Source organism: Zingiber officinale, chromosome 7B (genome assembly GCF_018446385.1).
Source record: "Zingiber officinale cultivar Zhangliang chromosome 7B, Zo_v1.1, whole genome shotgun sequence".
Classification (NCBI taxonomy): Eukaryota; Viridiplantae; Streptophyta; class Magnoliopsida; order Zingiberales; family Zingiberaceae; genus Zingiber; species Zingiber officinale.
The window spans coordinates 15,282,175-15,301,309 of NC_055999.1; positions in this window are offsets into that span (position 1 = coordinate 15,282,175).

Sequence of the window (19,135 nt, forward strand, 5' to 3'; positions counted from 1 at the left end):
ATCTGCCTAGCTTCACTCACTAGGTCTTTCACCTGGCTTCACTCACCAGGACTTTCCATCTGCCTAGCTTCACTCACTAGGACTTTCCTTCTGCCTGACATCCCAGTTAGGACTTCCCAGTCAAGTATTCGGTCAACCTTGACCTACTTGACTCTTCTTCAATTAACATCTTATTGTCAAACATCTAAACTCAAACCAAGACTCAGCTTGGTCAACCAGGTCCACCTTGACCTGAGGGATGTTGCACCAACAATCTCCCCCTTTTTGATGTTTGACAATACCACAATAACACTTACAATACCACATGTAAGTCAGGCTAATCCCATAGCCTCATTCTTCATGCCACTAGGTAATGAAAGCATAAGTTAAGCTCTTCATTCTCCCCCTAAGAGGGCACACTCCCTCTTAGATAATGAAAGCCTAACTTACTCCCTTTCACTAGTCTTTTCATTCTCCCCCTATTGGCACACATCAAACTCCCCTGTAGGGCACACTCAACCCATCTTTAGGCACACATCAACCCATGCCTCAATTTCGGGTATACTTCAACAAATCCATTGTTGAAAGACTCTCCCCCTGAAGAGTTGCTCATCGTTGTTCACAACATCACTCGTTGTGATCAACACGATAAAGAATGTCCCATACCCTTCATTTATCCTTAACTTCTCCCTCATTGTAGACAAATACTCAACCTTGAGTATTTTCTAACCACGTGAGTTCCCACTTGAAATAATGAGGATATCCACTCCCCATTTCAAGTTCAAAAGCTCATACATGAGCATTTTCTTTAAAGAAGGTTAACCACCTTCCAAGGTTCATGAAAAATAATTTTTCATGTCTTTAAAGAGTCTCTCCCCCTAAAGACATGGTGGTAACTTCTGTCATTGCACCAACAATGACTTGGAATCCCTAAACCTTTAGGAAACCCAAATTTAGAAGTTTTGAGGTTCAAATACTCAAAAATTTGAAGCAAACCTCAACCTAAACTTCAATGAAGCCTTCCTTAACCAATCCATCCTTGTTTTCACATGAAAACATCCTTTGTATATATACAAATGTATTTTAGGGGTTTGGAATGGTTACCTAGACTCAAAGAGGTTCAAAGATGCTGAAATCAGGCCTTCCCAGCCAAAATCAGCAACTTGGATCGATTGGAGTTGGGTTCCAATCGATTGAACCTTTCTGAATCGATCCACTGATCGATTCAGACTACCTGGATCGATCGGCTGATCGATCCAGCGAGCTTCTGCTCGCGAGATTTGCCTTCTGAATCGATCCGATTCAGGCACTCCAATCGATCCATGGATCGATCGGAGCTCTGATAGTTGCTGAAATTCCATTTCAGTCAACTTCAGAAACCCCTAGAAAATTCTACAAAAATCCAAAAATCATGAAATTTCGTGTAGACATTATTTAGGGCATACTTAATCATGGAAAAATAGCTTTCTATGAAAATACTTTATATTTTCAAAGATTGACACAAACTTGAAAACTTGCAAAAACTTTAGCGTTTTCTTCAAGTTTGTGTCTAACTATTCAATGGTGATTACTATCAAAAGATAGCCTTCACCAAAGTTTTCCAAAAACATTTTAAAAACATTTTCAAACCAATATCCCATCATGTTCCTTGGGCATAATGCACATGACTTGTACATTAGCTTTCCCAATGATGGGAAAACACATAACTATGTGTTTTGATGAACTTAAAACTCAAAAGAATGCACTAAATCAACATCTTGAGTTTTGTTCATCATCCTAACATCTCACTTGTATCTAATGTGCACTGAAACACATACAAGTCATCTTATAGGTCTTTGTGAGATGTAAGATTTTGGTTTTGCCCTATTCTAGGGATCATGCATATCTATCTAGGCATTTTGAGAGGTAGACATCCACAAAGGATGTTACTTGTTGATTTACTTGTTAAACAAATGTCACTTATTTATTCCACTTGTTGTAAACAAATGCCACTTGTTTAACTAATGCCATATGTCCTTAATTTTTAAGGAAATAAACATAATGCATGATAATGTTATTGCATACATCAAAATAAAATAACTTTCAAAGGAAAGATTACTATAACTACATGATGTATGAATGTCATGACATGGTATTTTTTTTTTTTTTGGATTTTTCATAACAAAACATGAATGCAAAAATAGACATGATGTCATGACATATGATGGGCAAACAATCATGGCAAGATTTAGCATAAATAAAATATACCTAGATTAACTATCTAAGTATCCTTAAAACCTTAACTAAACTTACAACTTAAACCTAGATTTGCCCTAAAGTGCTTTAAGAAAATGCCAAGGCCTAAATTGGCATTTCTAATTCCCTTGATTAATTTATGCCAGTCGAAAGTAAGCATATCCTCAAATGTTGGCATATTTCATTTTTCCAAAAGAGTAGCACTTTTAAATTAAGGCCCGGATTGCCTTAAATTTACTAAGAACATACCAAAATCCCAACTTGGTAATTCTTATGAATTTCCCAATATGTGCCATTTAAGATTAAAATCAATTTTTCCACCATTAGGCACATTTTACTCTTTCAAGGAGTAAATAATAATTCCATTTCATTTTCAAAGGTTAACAAAAACCTTGAAAATGCTCCTTGAGTGTCAATTTCCTCAAAGTTGGGTTAACTACCCTTCTATTCGGAGTTGACACTCTCTAACCCATCTATGGGGTAGAGAAGATGCTCCTAGGAACCCAACACCTATTGGTGCTCCTTGGATGCTCTAGGTATTCACTAGGGATAACTTCCCTAGATACCTTCCTAGTGACCTTGTTTGGCTTCTTGGAGACCTTGGTCACACTTTCTAGGTCAACTCGAGGGATAACCTCCCTTGTGACCTTGTTTGTGACTTTCTTAGACTTCTTAGAAGCCTTAGTCACATTTATTGCAAAAATACTCTTAGGGATGACTTCCCTAGTATTTTTGGCTTGACCACTAGACCCAGGGTTTGTTCCATAACTATATGGAACTCGATGGTAAGAGGGCACATCCTTCTTAGCCTTTGGTTTGTATCCCAAACCTCTATGGCCATTGGATGACTTTTGTACCCCTAAACCTAGGTTATGCTCTTTTTGCCCTAATAGGATATTTTCCATCCTTTTTAGGGTCTTTTCTATTTTATCAAGTCTTGACCTCAAGACTTGATTTTCCATCACTAAGTCCTTAGTTTTTGTTTTTCCATTAAGTTCATGAGCATTTTTGTTTCTAGGCTTGTAGCTACAATCCTTAGAGTTCTTGCCTAGATTTTTACCTACATTCCTAGCCTTGGGTGTAGTAGTTTTGGCATGTAGGGCCACATGCTTTTCCTTAAAGCCCTCATGCTTCCTATTCTTATGGTAAATCGCATTAAAATGATAAAAGTTAGAACTATCATCCTTTTTACCATAATGTAAAGGGGTAGGCTCAATAAATGTTACCTTCTTCTTTACCTTGGAGGCTCCCCCTTGACTAATGCCTCCTTGAGCCTTGACCATCTTCTTCCCCTTGGGGCATTGACTTCGGTAATGCCCTTTTTGGTTGCAAGAAAAGCACACAATGTGCTCCTTGCTCTTTTTTGTTCCGGGGATGGTCTCCTTGGGCTTCTCCTTGCCCTTTTTTGCCACTTGGTCCTTCTTCTTGGCCAAGTTGGGACACTTGCTCTTGTAGTGCCCACTTTCCCTACACTCAAAACATATTATATGATTTTTATTTTTAATTGAAACATTTATACCTTCTTGTGTAGGGATGGCACTTCCTCCTCCATTTGCTATTTCTTGAATTTCGGAGGTGGCACCACCTTCTTCTTCTTCACTTGACCCGGATGTCGAAGCTTCTCCTTCTTCTTGATCCGGCGTCACCAAGGATTGCTCCCCCTCAATCCTAGAGGTGGAGGCTTCATCATCTTGAACATGAAACAAGGAGTATGCTCCCTCCTTGTTCCCTTCGTTGCATTCCCTTGAGGATGAAGCTTCTTGGATTTCCTCTTCTTCGGAGGTTGAGCATCTCTCAACCTCGGAGTCCTCCTCTTGGTCTTGCTCCAAAGAGTCACCCTTTCTGGATTCTTCATGATCTTGTACAGTGGAGGGGATCTCTTCATGAAGCTTGTCCAATTTGCTCCATAATTCCTTTGCATCTTCAAATTCTTCAATTTTGCAAAGGATGGTGCTTGGCAATAAATTGACCAAAAGCTTGGTCACTTTGTCATTGGCCTCGCACCTTTGGACTTGCTCTTGGCTCCACTTGCTCCCCTTGAGAACTTTGCCCTTTGAATTTCTTGGAGCCTTGAAGCCTTCCATTAGAGCAAACCATTGCTCTATCTCCATCATAAGAAAATTTTCGATTCTTGATTTCCAAGAATCGAAACTCGTAGAAGTGTATGGTGGAGCCACCCTTGTGTCAAATCCAAGTCTATCTTGGAATTGCATCTTGAAGTTGAGCTTGATAAAGTCTTGAACTTGAAGAATTTGCTCCAACTTCTTCACCCTCTAGCTTTTCTTGTTATGCTTGACCCTTCCGGCGATGATTCCGGTGAAGAGCGGCCTTGCTTTGATACCACTTGTTAGGACCAAAAGTAGCTAGAGGGGGGGGGGGGGGGGGGAATAGCTCGTCTCGTACTCGTTGCTCGGCGTTGCTTGTTTCTTCTAAGATGTGCAGCGGAAAATACAAGGAAACAAATCACACAACGCTAACAAGGTTGGTTTACTTGGTATCCACCTCACAAGAGGTGACTAGTCCAAGGATCCACACCACGCACGCACCCTCCACTATGAAAACACTCCTTTTCGGTAACTATCGAGGGCGGAGAAGCTCTACAAGACTCTCAGTACAAGAAGAAAGGAAAGGGAAACAAAATACAAGCGCAAAGCTTACAATGAGTACAGAAAACCCTAACCCTAGCTTCTCTTCTTGCCTTTGATCCGCCTCTTGACTTGGAAAGCTTCCAAGATCCTTCAAGAACTGGCGATCTGATCTTTGAGAGCACTGTGGAGGAGTTGACGAGAGATCTGGAGTGCATCGGTGAAGAGATACCGCAGCCATCGCACGCCTGCAGCTTAAATCGACGCCAACGGTCGGAACCCGATCGATTCAAATGTTCCCAATCGATCGGGGAGGCTTTGGATCGATCCACGGATCGATCCGGGCGCTCCAGAACGCCGGATCGATCCACGGATCGATCCGGCGCTTATCGCGTGAAGCAGCGTCCAATCGATCCACCGATCGATTGGGACATCTGATCGATCCACGGATCGATCCGAGGTTCTGTCATTGGAAACTCTGGATCGATCCACCGATCGATCCAGCCTCTGAATCGATCCGATCGATTCAACACTTGGTTTTGCCCAAAACCAAGTTCCAAGACTCCCAAACCAACATCCGGTCATCCTTGACCTGTTGGTGCATCATGCCTAGCATCTGGTCACTCCCTTGACCTGCCAGGACTTCCCACCAAGTGTCCGGTCAATTCCTTTGACCCACTTGGACTTTTCTCGTCATGCCAAGTATCTGGTCACTCCCTTGACCTACTTGGACTTTTCTATTCAGATGTCTGGTCAATCCCTTTGACCTATCTGTATTTCCTCGTGCCAAGTATCCAGTCAATCCTTTGACCTACTTGGACTTCCCAACACCAGATGTCTGATCATCCTTGATCCATCTGGATTTTCCCTTGCCTGGCTTCACTCACCAGGACTTTCACCTAGCTTCACTCACTAGGGTTTTCCATCTGCCTAGCTTCACTCACTAGGTCTTTCACCTGGCTTCACTCACCAGGACTTTCCATCTACCTAGCTTCACTCACTAGGACTTTCCTTCTGCCTGACATCCCAGTTAGGACTTCCCAGTCAAGTATTCGGTCAACCTTGACCTACTTGACTCTTCTTCAATTAACATCTTATTGTCAAACATCTAAACTCAAACCAAGACTCAGCTTGGTCAACCAGGTCCACCTTGACCTGAGGGATGTTGCACCAACACATTATTGCAATTCTAATAAAACTCATGCTAGTAGTTTTGTTGCAATTGTTAATAATGATAAGCATGTTAACTTTAGGAACCAATACATGTGCTTAGGAGCTAAACATAACGCCTAGGTAAGGATAATACTAGAAATACCAACCCTAGGATTAACGTTTCTAAAGTTAAGGAAAACCTAGGTAGAAATCCCAAGAAGACTAGACACATGCCTAGGAATATCTCAAGAGAAAATGACAAATTAAAACTTGAGGTATTAGAGAGAGAAAATCAAGTCTTGAGGTCAAGACTTGATAATTTAGAAAAGGCTCTTAAAAACATGGAGAAGTCATCTCTAGGGTTTAAGAGTCAAAAACTCAAGTCCAAGGACAAGAAAGGTTTGGGTCACAAACCTAAGTCCCAAATGGTCAAGCCCACTTACCACAATGTTCCATTCGATTATGGAACAAAACCTAGGGCTAGGAAGACCATTACCAAGGTTACAAGGGGAGTCACCCCTATAGTTGACCTTGACGAGACCCAAATGACCAAGGCTTCAAAGCCTAAGAGGGTCATTAGGAGGGTTGCTAGGGAAGTCATCCCTAGTGAATATTTAGTGAACCCAATGAGCTCAAATAGGTATTGGGTTCCTAGGAGCATCTTCTCTACCCCATAGATGGGTTAGAGAGTGTCAACTCCAATAAGAAGGGTAGTTAACCCAACTTTGAGGAAATTGACACTCAAGGAGCATTTTCAAGGTTTTGAGAACTTTTGAAAATGAAATGGAATTATCATTTACTCCTTTGAAGAGTTAAATGTGCCTAAAGATTGGAAATTTCATTTTTAATCTTATTTGGCACAATTTAAGAAAACCTAGAGAAATACCATAATTGGGATTTTGGTTTTCTCTTAGGGATATATGGGCAATTTAGGGTTAGATTTTAAGTTAGCAAAGGCTAAGGATACTTAGATAGGGAATTTAGGTATTTTATTTGTGCTAACTTGCCATGATTGGTTGCCATATGCCATGCCATGACATCATATTTATTTTATTATCATTTGAAATGTCATGATAATGCTTAGGTTATCTATATGTCATATTTATTTAAGTTTTCAAACTTTATGCCATGACATCATGACATTGACACATGTTTTTACTTATGATATCATTTTATGCCATGTCATCATCTCTTGCATTAATAATCAATGAAATTGATTTAAGGATGAAAAAGACATTTTGATATTGAGATCAAATTTGTGTTTAGAAAATGCATGAGACCTTAGTCTAAGATACCTAAACCCATATCTCACATCAACATTGACTTGGATGTGTTTGATACACTTTAGATGTATGTGAGATATTAGGATCATGAGTTAGGATCAAGGTGCATAATTTTTGTACCTAGATGAGCATAATTCAAGAAATGAAGGATCATAGGGAAAGCTAGTGTACAAGTCATGTACATTTAGCCCTAAGATTATGGTCCTAAATTAAAAGGTTTAAAATCATTTTGAAATTGATTTGGAAAACCTTGATGAAGCTTTCCTAGTGATAGCATTCATCATTGACCAAAGTGATACAAAGTTGAGCTAAACTTGAACTATTTCAAAGTTTTTGAACTTTGTATCAAGATTGAAAAATGGAAGTTATTTTCATAGAAAACTATTTTTTCTCGATAGTATATGTTATGAGGAGTGTATCCTCAAAGTTTCATAATTTTTGAAATTTTCTGGAATTGTTTATGGGTTTCTGAATTTCGGGTAAAAGAAATTCAGGAATTCTGATAAGGGAGCTTGGATCGGTCACTGGACCGATCCAGGGAGGTGTGGATCGGTCTGGAGACCGATCCAGTAAGAGGCAGTGAGGCAGTCCGATCCCAGTGAATGTGGATCGGTCTGGGGACCGATCCAATGGGATCCTGATCGGTCTGCTGACCGATCAGGTCGTGCCAAATGCTGATTTTCCGACTGTTTGTCTGAAATTTCAGCTGGGAATTGGTGTTTTAGATTTCTAAAGGTTTGGAACTCTCCAAGACATTGTTGGTGCAATGGTTAAGGGGGAGTTGACCTTTAGGGGGAGTTTTACCTATTAGTCAAGGGGGAGTTGACTTTTAGGGGGAGTTTTTACTCTTAAAGACTTGAGTGATATGAGATTATCACTAAGTTGATTGTTGAGTTTAGTATCAAGGGGGAAATTAAGAGTTTCAATGAAAGGTATGGGACTTTCATTATGAAGAAACTCTTGACCTTGATACCCTCTTTTTCCTTTTTGATGTGTGTCAAAAAGGGGAGAGTGTTCATTGGAGAAATTATTGGAGAACCCAAGTTAGGTTATCGGGTTAACCTAAGCTAGGGAAAGAATGTCAAGGAATGTTCAAGAAAAGAACATTGAAATTCTTTTTGATGTGTGTCAAAAAGGGGGAGAATTATTGGAGAACCCAAGTTAGGTTATCGGGTTAACCTAAGGGGAGAATGTCCAGAGAATGTTCAAGGAAAGAACATTGGACATTGGAAGATGGTTGGAAAACCTAAGTTAGGTTATCGGGTTAACCTAACTTGATTATGGGTTTTGTCAAACATCAAAACGGGAGAGATTGTTGGTGCAACCTTAGGTCAAGGTTGACCTGGTTGACCCGACTCGAGGTGACTTGACTCGAGTTGTATTTTGATGTTTGACTTGGGAAGATTGTCGGTGCAACCTTAGGTCAAGGTTGACCTAGTTGAGTTGCATGTTGATGTTTGACACTCGTGAGAGAGTTGTATTCTTGATGTTTGACAAGAATATGTGTTTGGGAGATTGTAGGTGCAACCTTAGGTCAAGGTTGACCTGGTTGACCTGATTCGGGAAAAGTCCAAGCAGGGAGCTTGGCACGCGAAAAGTCCAAGTATGGAGACTTGGCACTGGAAAAGTCCAAGTATGGAGACTTGGAAAAGTCCAAGTATGGAGACTTGGCTGGAGAAGTCCAAGCGGGAGCTTGGCACGAGGAAAGTCCTAACTAGGATGTTAGGCGGTTGGAAAGTCCTGGTGAAGCCTGAAGTGGGAAAGTCCTAACTGGGATGTTAGGCGGTTGGAAAGTCTGGTGAGTGAAGCTGGGAAGTCCTAACTGGGATGTTAGGCGGTTGAAAGTCCTAGTGAGTGGCAAGGAGAAAGTCCTAACTGGGATGTTAGGCGGTGTGGAAATTCTGGTGAGTGAAGCGGTGGAAAGTCCCGTGAGTGAAGCCGGGCAAGGGAAAATCCGGATGGATCAAGGGTGATCGGACATCCGGTATTGAGAAGTCCAAGTGAGTAAAGCTTGGCATATGGAGTCGGAGAGGGCTCGGTGGCTCGTTCTCCGAACTAGGTTAGAGGGCAATCTAAACCTAGGAGTTGGATCGGTCTGCAGACCGATCCGGTGATCTCGATGTTTCTGATCGGTGCGGTGACCGATCGATTCCACCGAGCATATCTTGTGGAGTTCTGATCGGTCCACGCACCGATCGTGCAACGATAAGCGAAGAAGAAGCTCTGATCGGTCCAGGACCGATCAGGTATCTGATCGGTCTCCATGATCGATCGGAGACGCAGTCGATCGGCTGATCGGGCTGGGGACCGATCAGCATAGAGCCCGATCGGTCCCCACGACCGACAGAGGTTCTGATCGGTCCATGGACCAATGAAAAGGTTTTTCCCGATCGGTCCACGCAATCAGGGTTCTAGCTGACCGCCTAGTTTCTTCACTGTCTTCTTCGCGGTATAAAGGGGCCGCCGCATTTTTCTCCTTCCTCTTCTCATCGGTGTGCTCTTGAGCTTTCTGAGCTCTCATCAAGCTCTGCGTGAGTTTCCGGTGTTCTAGTTGGATCCGAGAAGCCGCTTCATCAAGGTTCCATCGACAACAAGAGGCAAGCAAGTGTTTTACAATTTCTGTTGTTCTTGTTTGTTGTCTCTATTGTTGTACTCCTTTGTTTGCTGTTGCAAAAGACTGTGGCGAGGTTTCTCCACCCATAAGGAGTATTTATTAGCCGGGTTTCCGGGGATTCATCCAACGGACTCGTCCACCTTACGGACACGCCGAGGAGTAGGAGCCCTAATCTCCGAACCTCGTTACATCCTTGTGTTAAGGTTTGGTTTTCTTCTCTTTCGTTTCTTTGTTGTATTTTCCGCTGCGCTAACCCTAGTTTGTAGAAAGAAACGCGAGCGTTTTGGGGTCGGCTATTCACACCCCCCCTCTCTAGCCGTACGAAGAGATCCCAGCAATATTGTCTTGTGCTTCTCTGTATTTTGTGTACTTCTATCTTGCTGTTGCAAGAGTTATTGTGGCGAGGTTTCTCCACCCACAAGGAGTATATATTAGCCGGTTCTCCGGGGACTCATCCACCGACGAATTGATAGGCTTCGTCCACCTTACGGACACGCCGAGGAGTAGGAGTTTCATCTCCGAACCTCGTTACATCGACGCGTATTGAGGTTTGATTTCTTGTCTTCATTTCTTGTTTTTATTTCCGCTGCGCTAACCCTAGTTTGTAGAAAGAAACGAAACGATTTGGGGTCGGCTATTCACACCCCCCTCTCTAGCCGCGATCATCGATCCTAACAAGTGGTATCAGAGCCAGGTTGCTCTTCGCCGGATTAACACCCGAGGGAGCACAAGCTAGAGATGGATCAACTCGGAGAAGATGTCACGATTCCACCTTTCTACGATCGCGATGACTTCGCGTTTTGGAAGGTAAGAATGAAATATTTTCTTATGACTAATCTTGAGAATTGGAGTTGTGTCCAATTAGGTTTCAAGCCTCCGACGGACAAGAAAGGAGAAACCCTAGAGAAGAAGGAGTGGACAAAGGAACAAGTCCACCAATCCCTAGTCAACAATGAGGTATTGAAGATTTTTGAATTTTCTTTACCTAATGATGTTTTGTGTAGGATAGGTGGATACAACAATGCCAAGGAGTTGTAGAACAACTTGGCTAAGTTCCATGAGGGGAACTCCACTTCAAGCCATGAAGAGGAGTCAAGTGAGCCAAGGAGCTCATTTCATGGAGGAATGGATTTAGAAGTTGAGGGCCACTCAACATCTAAAGAAGAAGAGGAGAAGAGTTCTTCTTCAAGTTCGGAGCAAGAAGAAGAAGCGTCTACCTCCGGAAGGGATGAAGAAGAGAGCTCTCATCCACCCTCAAACCTAGTTAACTCAAGCATTTCAATTTCAAATAAATTGCATATATTATGCTTTGAGTGTAGGGAATTTGGACATTACAAGAGTAAGTGTCCAAAGAGGGTTAGGAAGACTCCACCGGCGCCAAAGATCAAGGAAGCCGGAGTCCCGATACGCAAGGGCAAGGAGCACGTGGTGTGCTTCCAATGCAAGCGAAGGGGACACTATAGGAGTCAATGTCCGAGGGGGAGGCAATCTCACAAGGACAAGAGATCAAGCACATGTATAGGGGGAGCTAGGGCAAACCCTAAGGTAATCTCTAAGGCACATTCTTGCAATTCTAGTAGGATGCATGCTAGTAGCCTTATTGCTATTGTCAAGAATGATAAGCATGTTAATTATAGAAATCGATACACATGCTTAGGTGCCAAACATGTGAGCCTAGATAAGGATAACACTAGGAAAGTCAACCCTAGAATTAACCCATCTAAGGCTAAGGGAAATCTAGGTAGAAATCCCAAATCATCTAGACATATGCCTAGGAATACCTCAAAGACAAATGACAAGTTAAAACTTGAGGTATTAGAAAAGGAGAATCAAGTCTTGAGATCAAGACTTGACTCTTTAGAAAAGACCCTTAAGAACTTAGAGAAGTCATCTCTAGAGTTTAAGGGTCAAAAACCAATGTCCAAGGACAAGAAAGGTTTGGGTCACAAACCTAAGTCCCAAATGGTCAAGCCCACTTATCACAATGTTCCATTCGATTATGGAACAAAATCTAGGGCTAGGAAGACCATCACCACGGTCACAAGGGGAGTCACCCCTAGAGTTGATCTTGATGAGTCCCAAATGACCAAGGCTTCAAAACCTAGGAGGGTCATTAGAAGGGTTGCTAGGGAAGTCATCCCTAGTGAATACTTAGTGAACCCAATGAGCTCCAATAGGTATTGGGTTCCTAGGAGCGTGATTTTATCACGCTAGATGAGTTAGGGTGTGCCAACCTTACTTGAATAGGTAGTTAACCTAATCATGGCAAAAGGTGGCACTTTAAGAATTTTCAAGGTGCAATCAAGCCTTGAAAATGAAAGTGAATATTATTCCTAAGGTGATTAGAATGTGCCAATCACATTTGAGGAATTTTCTAGAATCAATCTAGTTGGCACATAGTGATCTAAAAGTCTTGAGGATATGATTTTAGGTCTATTACACTTAGGAATATAGAAATTATGGCAAAATGGTCAAAATTATCAAAAATGGCAACTAAGGCTAGAATTAGGTATTTTCTATACCTTTATGTGCTATTTGCCATATATTGTTTGCCATATGCCATGTCATGACATCATATTTATTTTATGATCATTTAAAATGTCATGATAATGCTTAGGTTATTTATATGTCATGTTTTATTTAAGTTTCATACCTTATGCCATGACATCATGACATTGGCACATGTTATTATATATGATATCATTTTATGCCATGTCATCATTTCTTGCATTTATTATCAATGAAATTGATTTAAGGTTAAAAACACAATTTGATATGGAGATCAAATTGATGTTTAGAAAATGCATGAGAACTTAGCCTAAGATAACCTAAACCCATATCTCACATCAAAATTGACTTGGATGTGTTTGATACATCTTAGATGTGTGTGAGATATTAGGATCGTGAGTTAGGATCAAGGTGCATAGTTCTTGTACCTAGATGAGCCTAATTCTAATTGGGGATCATAGGGAAAGCTTATGTACAAGTCATGTACACTTAGCCCTAAGATTGTGGTCCTAAACTAAAGGGTTTAAAATCATTTCAAAATTGATTTGAAAAACCTTGATGAAGCTTTTCTAGTGATAGCATTCATCATTGATCAAATTGATACAAAGTTTTTGAAACTTTGAGCTATTTCAAAACTTTTCGAACTTTGTATCAAGATTTGAAAATGGAACTTATTTTCATAGAAAACTATTTTTCCATGATAGTATATGTTATGAGGAATGTATCCTCAAAATTTTACAAATTTTTGAATTTTCTGTGATTTTCTAGAGGTTTCTGAATTTCGGAGAAGAAAAATTTCAGAAATCAGAATCAGAGGTCGTGGACCGATCAGGAGGTTCCCTGATCGGTCCAGGTCTGTGTGGATCGGTCACTAGGACCGATCCAGGAGAATGTGGATTGGTCTGGGGACCGATCCAGTGAAGGCTGATCAGTCTGGTGACCGATCAGCGCGTGCCAACTTGCTGATTTTCGACTGTTTTGTCTGAAATTTCAGCTGGGAGTTGGTGTTTTGGATTTCTAAGGGTTTGACACTCTCCAAGACATTGTTGGTGCAATGGTCAAGGGAGAGTTGACCTTTAGGGGGAGTGTTACCTATTAGTCAAGGAGGAGTTGACTTTTAGGGGGAGTTTTTACTCGTCGAAATTTTTGAGGATGAGTGATATGGGATTATCACTAAGTTGATTGGTGAACTTAGTATCAAGGGGGAAATTAAGAGTTTCAATGAAAGGTATGGGACTTTCATTAGGAAGAAACTCTTGACCTTGATTCACTCCTTTTGATGTGTGTCAAAAAGGGGAAGAATGTCTAGAGAATGTTCAAGGAAGAACATTGGAGTTAGTGGGAGAGTTTGTTGATCACGACGAGTGAAGTTGTGAACAACGATAACTTACTCTTCAGGGGGAGAGTTTGTTGATGTGTGTCAATAGGGGGAGAATGAAGGGTTTAAGTTAGGCCTTTATTATCTAAGAAGGAGGTTGCCTTCTTAGAAGGAGAATGTAAGGTTGTAACTTATGCTTCATTACCTAGTGGCATGAAGAAAGTTGAGGCTATTGGATTAGCCTAACTTAAAGGTATTGTCAAACATCAAAAAGGGGGAGATTGTTGGTGTAATTTCCGATAGGTCAAGGTTGACCTTAACCAAGCGTAAACCTTGGTCATGGTTTCGATGTTTGACAATACAGAAAGACGTGTAGACATGGACAATGCAGGTGCAGTTGTCCATGCGGAGAGATACTGATCAGGGTCTGATCAGGTTGAATGAAGAAGAGTCAAGTAGGTCAAGGTTGACCAGATACTTGACTGGGAAGTCCTAACTGGGATGTTAGGCAGTTCGGAAAGTCCTGGTAAGTGAAATCAGGCAGTTCAGAAAGTCCTGGTGAGTGAAGCCGGGCAGATTGGAAATCCTGGTGAGTGAAGCCAGGTGAAAACCCTAGTGAGTGAAGCTAGGTGAAAGTCCTGGTGAGTGAAGCCGGGCAAGGGAAAATCCAGATGGATCAAGGGTGATCGAACATCTGGTGTTGAGAAGGTCAAGTAGGTCAAGGGAGTGACCGGATACTTGACACGAAGAGAAAAGTCCAAGTGGGTCAAAGGGATTGACCGGACACTTGGTGGGGAGTCTTAGCAGGTCAAGGGAGTGACCAGATGCTAAGCATGAGATACCAATAGGTCAAGGTTGACCGGATATTGGTTTGGAAGACTTGGAACTTGGTTTGGGCAAAAACCAAGCTCTGGATCGATCCAGCGATACGCTGGGTATCTGATCGGTCTGGTGACCGATCAGATAACGATCGGTGGCTTACTGAGGTTCTTCTGATCGGTCTGCATGACCGATCAAAAAGCGAACAGAAGGCAAAGAGAAAAGGAGGGGATCGGTCTGTGGACCGATCCACATGTACCCTGATCGGTCCACAGACCGATCAGGAGACGATCAGAGAGTTGGGCAATTCTCTGCGAAGTGTGCTGATCGGTCTGGGGACCGATCAGCATAGGGCCTGATCGGTCCCCATGACCGATCAGAGAGGCTCTGGACCAATCAGGGTGGAGCCTGATCGGTCCAGGTCCTAGCCGTTACGACACAACGGCTAGTCTTCTTCGCTGTCTTCTGCAGGTTATAAAAGGAGATCGAGCCTCTACTTCTTCAACTTCTTCTGGCTCTTCTTCCTACTGAGCTGCTGATGTGCTCTTGAGCTTTGTTGAGTTCCGAAGCTTCGTGTGAGCTTCTTCGACTGGGTTCCTGCTGTTGTAGGCCTCTCGTGAAGTTGCTGCTTCAACCAGTCGACGAGAAGGCAAGCGTGGTTGTTTTACATTCATATTGTCTTGTGCTTCTCTGTATTTTGTGTACTTCTATCTTGCTATTGCAAAAGTTATTGTGGCGAGGTTTCTCCACCCACAAGGAGTATATATTAGCCGGTTCTCCGGGGACTCATCCACCGACGGATTGATAGGCTTCGTCCACCTTACGGACACGCCGAGGAGTAGGAGTTTCATCTCCGAACCTCGTTACATCGACGCGTATTGAGGTTTGATTTCTTGTCTTCGTTTCTTGTTTTTATTTCCGCTGCGCTAACCCTAGTTTGTAGAAAGAAACGAAACGATTTGGGGTCGGCTATTCACACCCCCCTTTCTAGCCGCGATCATCGATCCTAACAACTCTGACTTCAATTATACAGGTTGTAAACTAGATTGTAAAAGTACAAGTGGTAGATGTCAATTACTTGGACTATCACTTGTCATCTGGTTTAGTAGAAAATAATATTGTGCTGTGTTATCTATTACTGAAGCAGAATACATAGCAATTGGTGAGTGTGTCGCTCAATTGTTATGGATGATACACACATTAAAAGACTTTAACTTGGAATATAAAAATGTAAAAATCCATATTGATAACATCAACTCAATTAACTTAACCAAAAATCCAATGCATCATTCAAGAACCAAACATATTGTAATAAAACATCACTTTATTAGAGATCACATCGCCAAAGGAGATATTGAACTCAACTATGTTGAGTCTAAGTCAAATTTGACTGACATTTTCATCAAACCATTACCTAAATCTGAATTCAGTAGTTTATGAAGACAACTAGGAATGTGTACGATAGACTAGGATTTTCTTTGGAAAATTTTCTAATATTTTTCAAATTCTAAGAAAATCATTTACTTGTGTTTTCAAAAAATGTTCCATTTTTCTAGTGTTGAAAAAAAATTTTGGCCTTAGTCTAGATCAAACTCATAGAAAGCATGAATCTATAGATTTAAGAAATGAGCATCTCACAAACACACTAGGTCTACCATGATTGTGTATTCATAAACATTGAATAACGTGAGATACATATGCCACTTGCCTGGACTTCAGATGCTTATATTAGTGCATCAACATAAGTCTGGGTATAAAATAGCAAAATACAATGATCAAGCTAATCAATCCTTCTTAGTAAATAATGAGTTGGATCAAATCTTGCTTAACTTGACTAACTAAATGAACACTGCTATCTTTTGTATAGCTAGTCAGTAAGTAACGGTTAGATATATTGAAAATTGAATAATTACTTTCTTAAAATGCTGTCAGATTAAGGGGGAGAATTTATTTATAAATGATTTCTAAAAATGATCTCTCTATGTTTTTTTCTTTAAAACATCTCTCTTGCTTTGAATTTTTTTCTCATTTTTTGGAAGTACTTTCGAAATTAGCCTTACATAGTTATATTTTTCAAAGTACTTTAGATTTTTGAAGAACAATATAATTTGTTTATTTAAAAATTCTTGACAAACTTACTTTGGAAAACTTCAATCAAATGTTTTGAAAAATATTTTTAGAATGTTTTAAAAAGTTATTTCATTTTGAATTTTTTTTAAAGAAGTTTTTACAAAGCTTTACTTCAGCAATGATCTTAATTATATACATAATTCCTTAGAAGTTTTGCTTTAAACTTCCTTTGAAAATATTTCTTAGATATTTCTCTCTAAACTTTCTTTTGAAAGTCTTACTTAAAAAACATTGAATTTTTTAAAATCATTTTGAAAAACAGCTTTACCATATTTTGAAAAGTTATTACTTTTAAAGTATTCAAAAATCTTACTTGCAAAATTTCTCAAAATATTTATTCCTCCCTCAAATAAACCTGAACTTCTGTCTTATTATAAAGTTATTTAAAGTAATTTGTATTTAAAATTCCTTACATTGCTATAATTCTTTGAAACTTGCTTGAAGATCTCAGCTTGCAATATTTTCTTACTTATTTTTTATGCATTATGTCTTTTTTTTTTTTTTATGTATGCCAAAGGGGGAGGATAGTGGGTTAAGTTAGAAAATTGAACTCACTTTAAAATACTTTAAACATTTTATGCTTTATTACTTTATTGCATTTTTTTTCTAACTTTAACCCAGACTTTCATTACATCAAAAATAGGGAGATTGTTGGTGCAGGTTGCACTAACAGTCTGGTTTTAATGTATAATAAATAGGTTAAAGTTAGATGGGTTATTTGTCTAACGCTTCTACCAAGTGTGCAAGAGTTGATTGGTTTGAAGGACCTAACACCAGAATGAAATTTAGTTAGGTCCGTGGGGCCCAATAGCTGGTGGGAAATCCAGCTAGGTTCGCGGGGCCTGATAGCTAGTGTGAAGTCCAGATAGGTCCGTGGGGCCCGATATATGGCAAGAAGTCCGGTTGAGTCTGCGGGACCTGACAATCGGCCAAAGTCCAGTTGGGTCTGCGGACCTGACTATTGGTGCAATATCCCCTAGATCAAGGTTGACCAGGTTGACTAAGCATGAGTTGGCTCAAGCTTGAGTTTTGATATTTAGGTTTCAATGTTTGACAATATATGGAGATTGCAAATGTAATCGTCCGATTGGGGAGATTGCTGGTGTAATTCCCCTCTGGTCAAGGTTTGACCAGTTAGATGTGAAGAATAGTCAAGTAGGTCAAGGTTGACCGGATACTTGACTGGGAAAGTCCTAACTGGAGGTTAGGCAAAGGGAAAGTCCCGATGAGTGAAGCCTGGCAGTGGGTAAATCCTAGTGAGTGAAGCTAGGTGAAAGTCCTAGTGAGTGAAGCCACGTAGATAGAAGTCCCGGTGAGTGAAGCCAGACAGATGGAAAATCATAGTGAGTGAAGCTAGGTGAGAGTCTTGGTGAGTGAAGCAAGGCAGATAGAAAGTCCTAGTGAGTGAAGCTAGGCAGATGGAAAGTCCTAGTGAGTGAAGCCATATACATGGAAATCCAGGTGGGTCAAGGTTGACTAGATACATGGTGTTGGGAAGTCCAAGTAGGTCAAAGAAGTGATCGGATACTTAGCACAAAGAAATCTAGATGAGTCAAGGGTGACCGAACATCTGGTGGAAGGAAGTCCAAGTGGGTCATAGAGGACCAAACACTTGGCACGAGATGGTAAGTCCAAGTAAGTCAAGGTTAACCGGACACTTCCAAGTGGGTCAAAGGATTGACCAGACACTTGGTGAAGAAGTCCCAATAGGTCAAAGTTGATCGGATGCTAGGCACGAGGAGTCTTAATAGGTCAAGGTTGACCAGATATTGGGTTTGGGAGCCCTAGACTTGACTCAGGCGAGCTAGGGTTGGTCAATTTGATCAAGTGATCAAATTGGACTAAGCTCAATCAATCAACTGATCGATTAGGCACAGTGCTACGACAAATAACAACCCAATCGATCAACCGATCGATTGGGAGCCTTTGTCACGAGCATAGAAGCAACCCAATAGATCGACCGATTGATTGGAGCTGGGATTATCGCAAGGAAGCAAGCGCACAGAAGCAAGCTGAATCAATCGGTCGATCGATTCAAGCCTCCTCAATTGATCAGTCGATCGATTTGGATATGACAGTTACACAGGTTGCAGGTTTTGGACGACTGAGATCGCTGGGATTTGACGTGACAATCAATTATGAGCAAGCTCAATCAATTGGGAGCCCTAGAAGCGCCAAGTATAAAGCCGTTGCACGCTTTCTTCTTCGCAAGAGTTCTCCTGATCTTCACACAACTTCTTCGACTACTCTCCGCCAGTTCTTGGAAGCTCTTGGAGACAAGTGTTGTTGCACTTCCAAGGTTCAAGAGGCATCTACAGGCAACAAAAGAGCAAGAAGAAGGTTTTTCATTTATATTCTTTGTATTTTTCTTCTTGCATTGTGTTATATGCTTGTGTGGGTGTTGTAAGAGGTTTCTCCACCTCCAGTAGTATCGTGAAGGAGTTTCTTTCTTAGTGGAGAGTGCTCGTGTGTGTGGATCCTTTGATTAGTCACCTCATCTTGAGGTGGATAC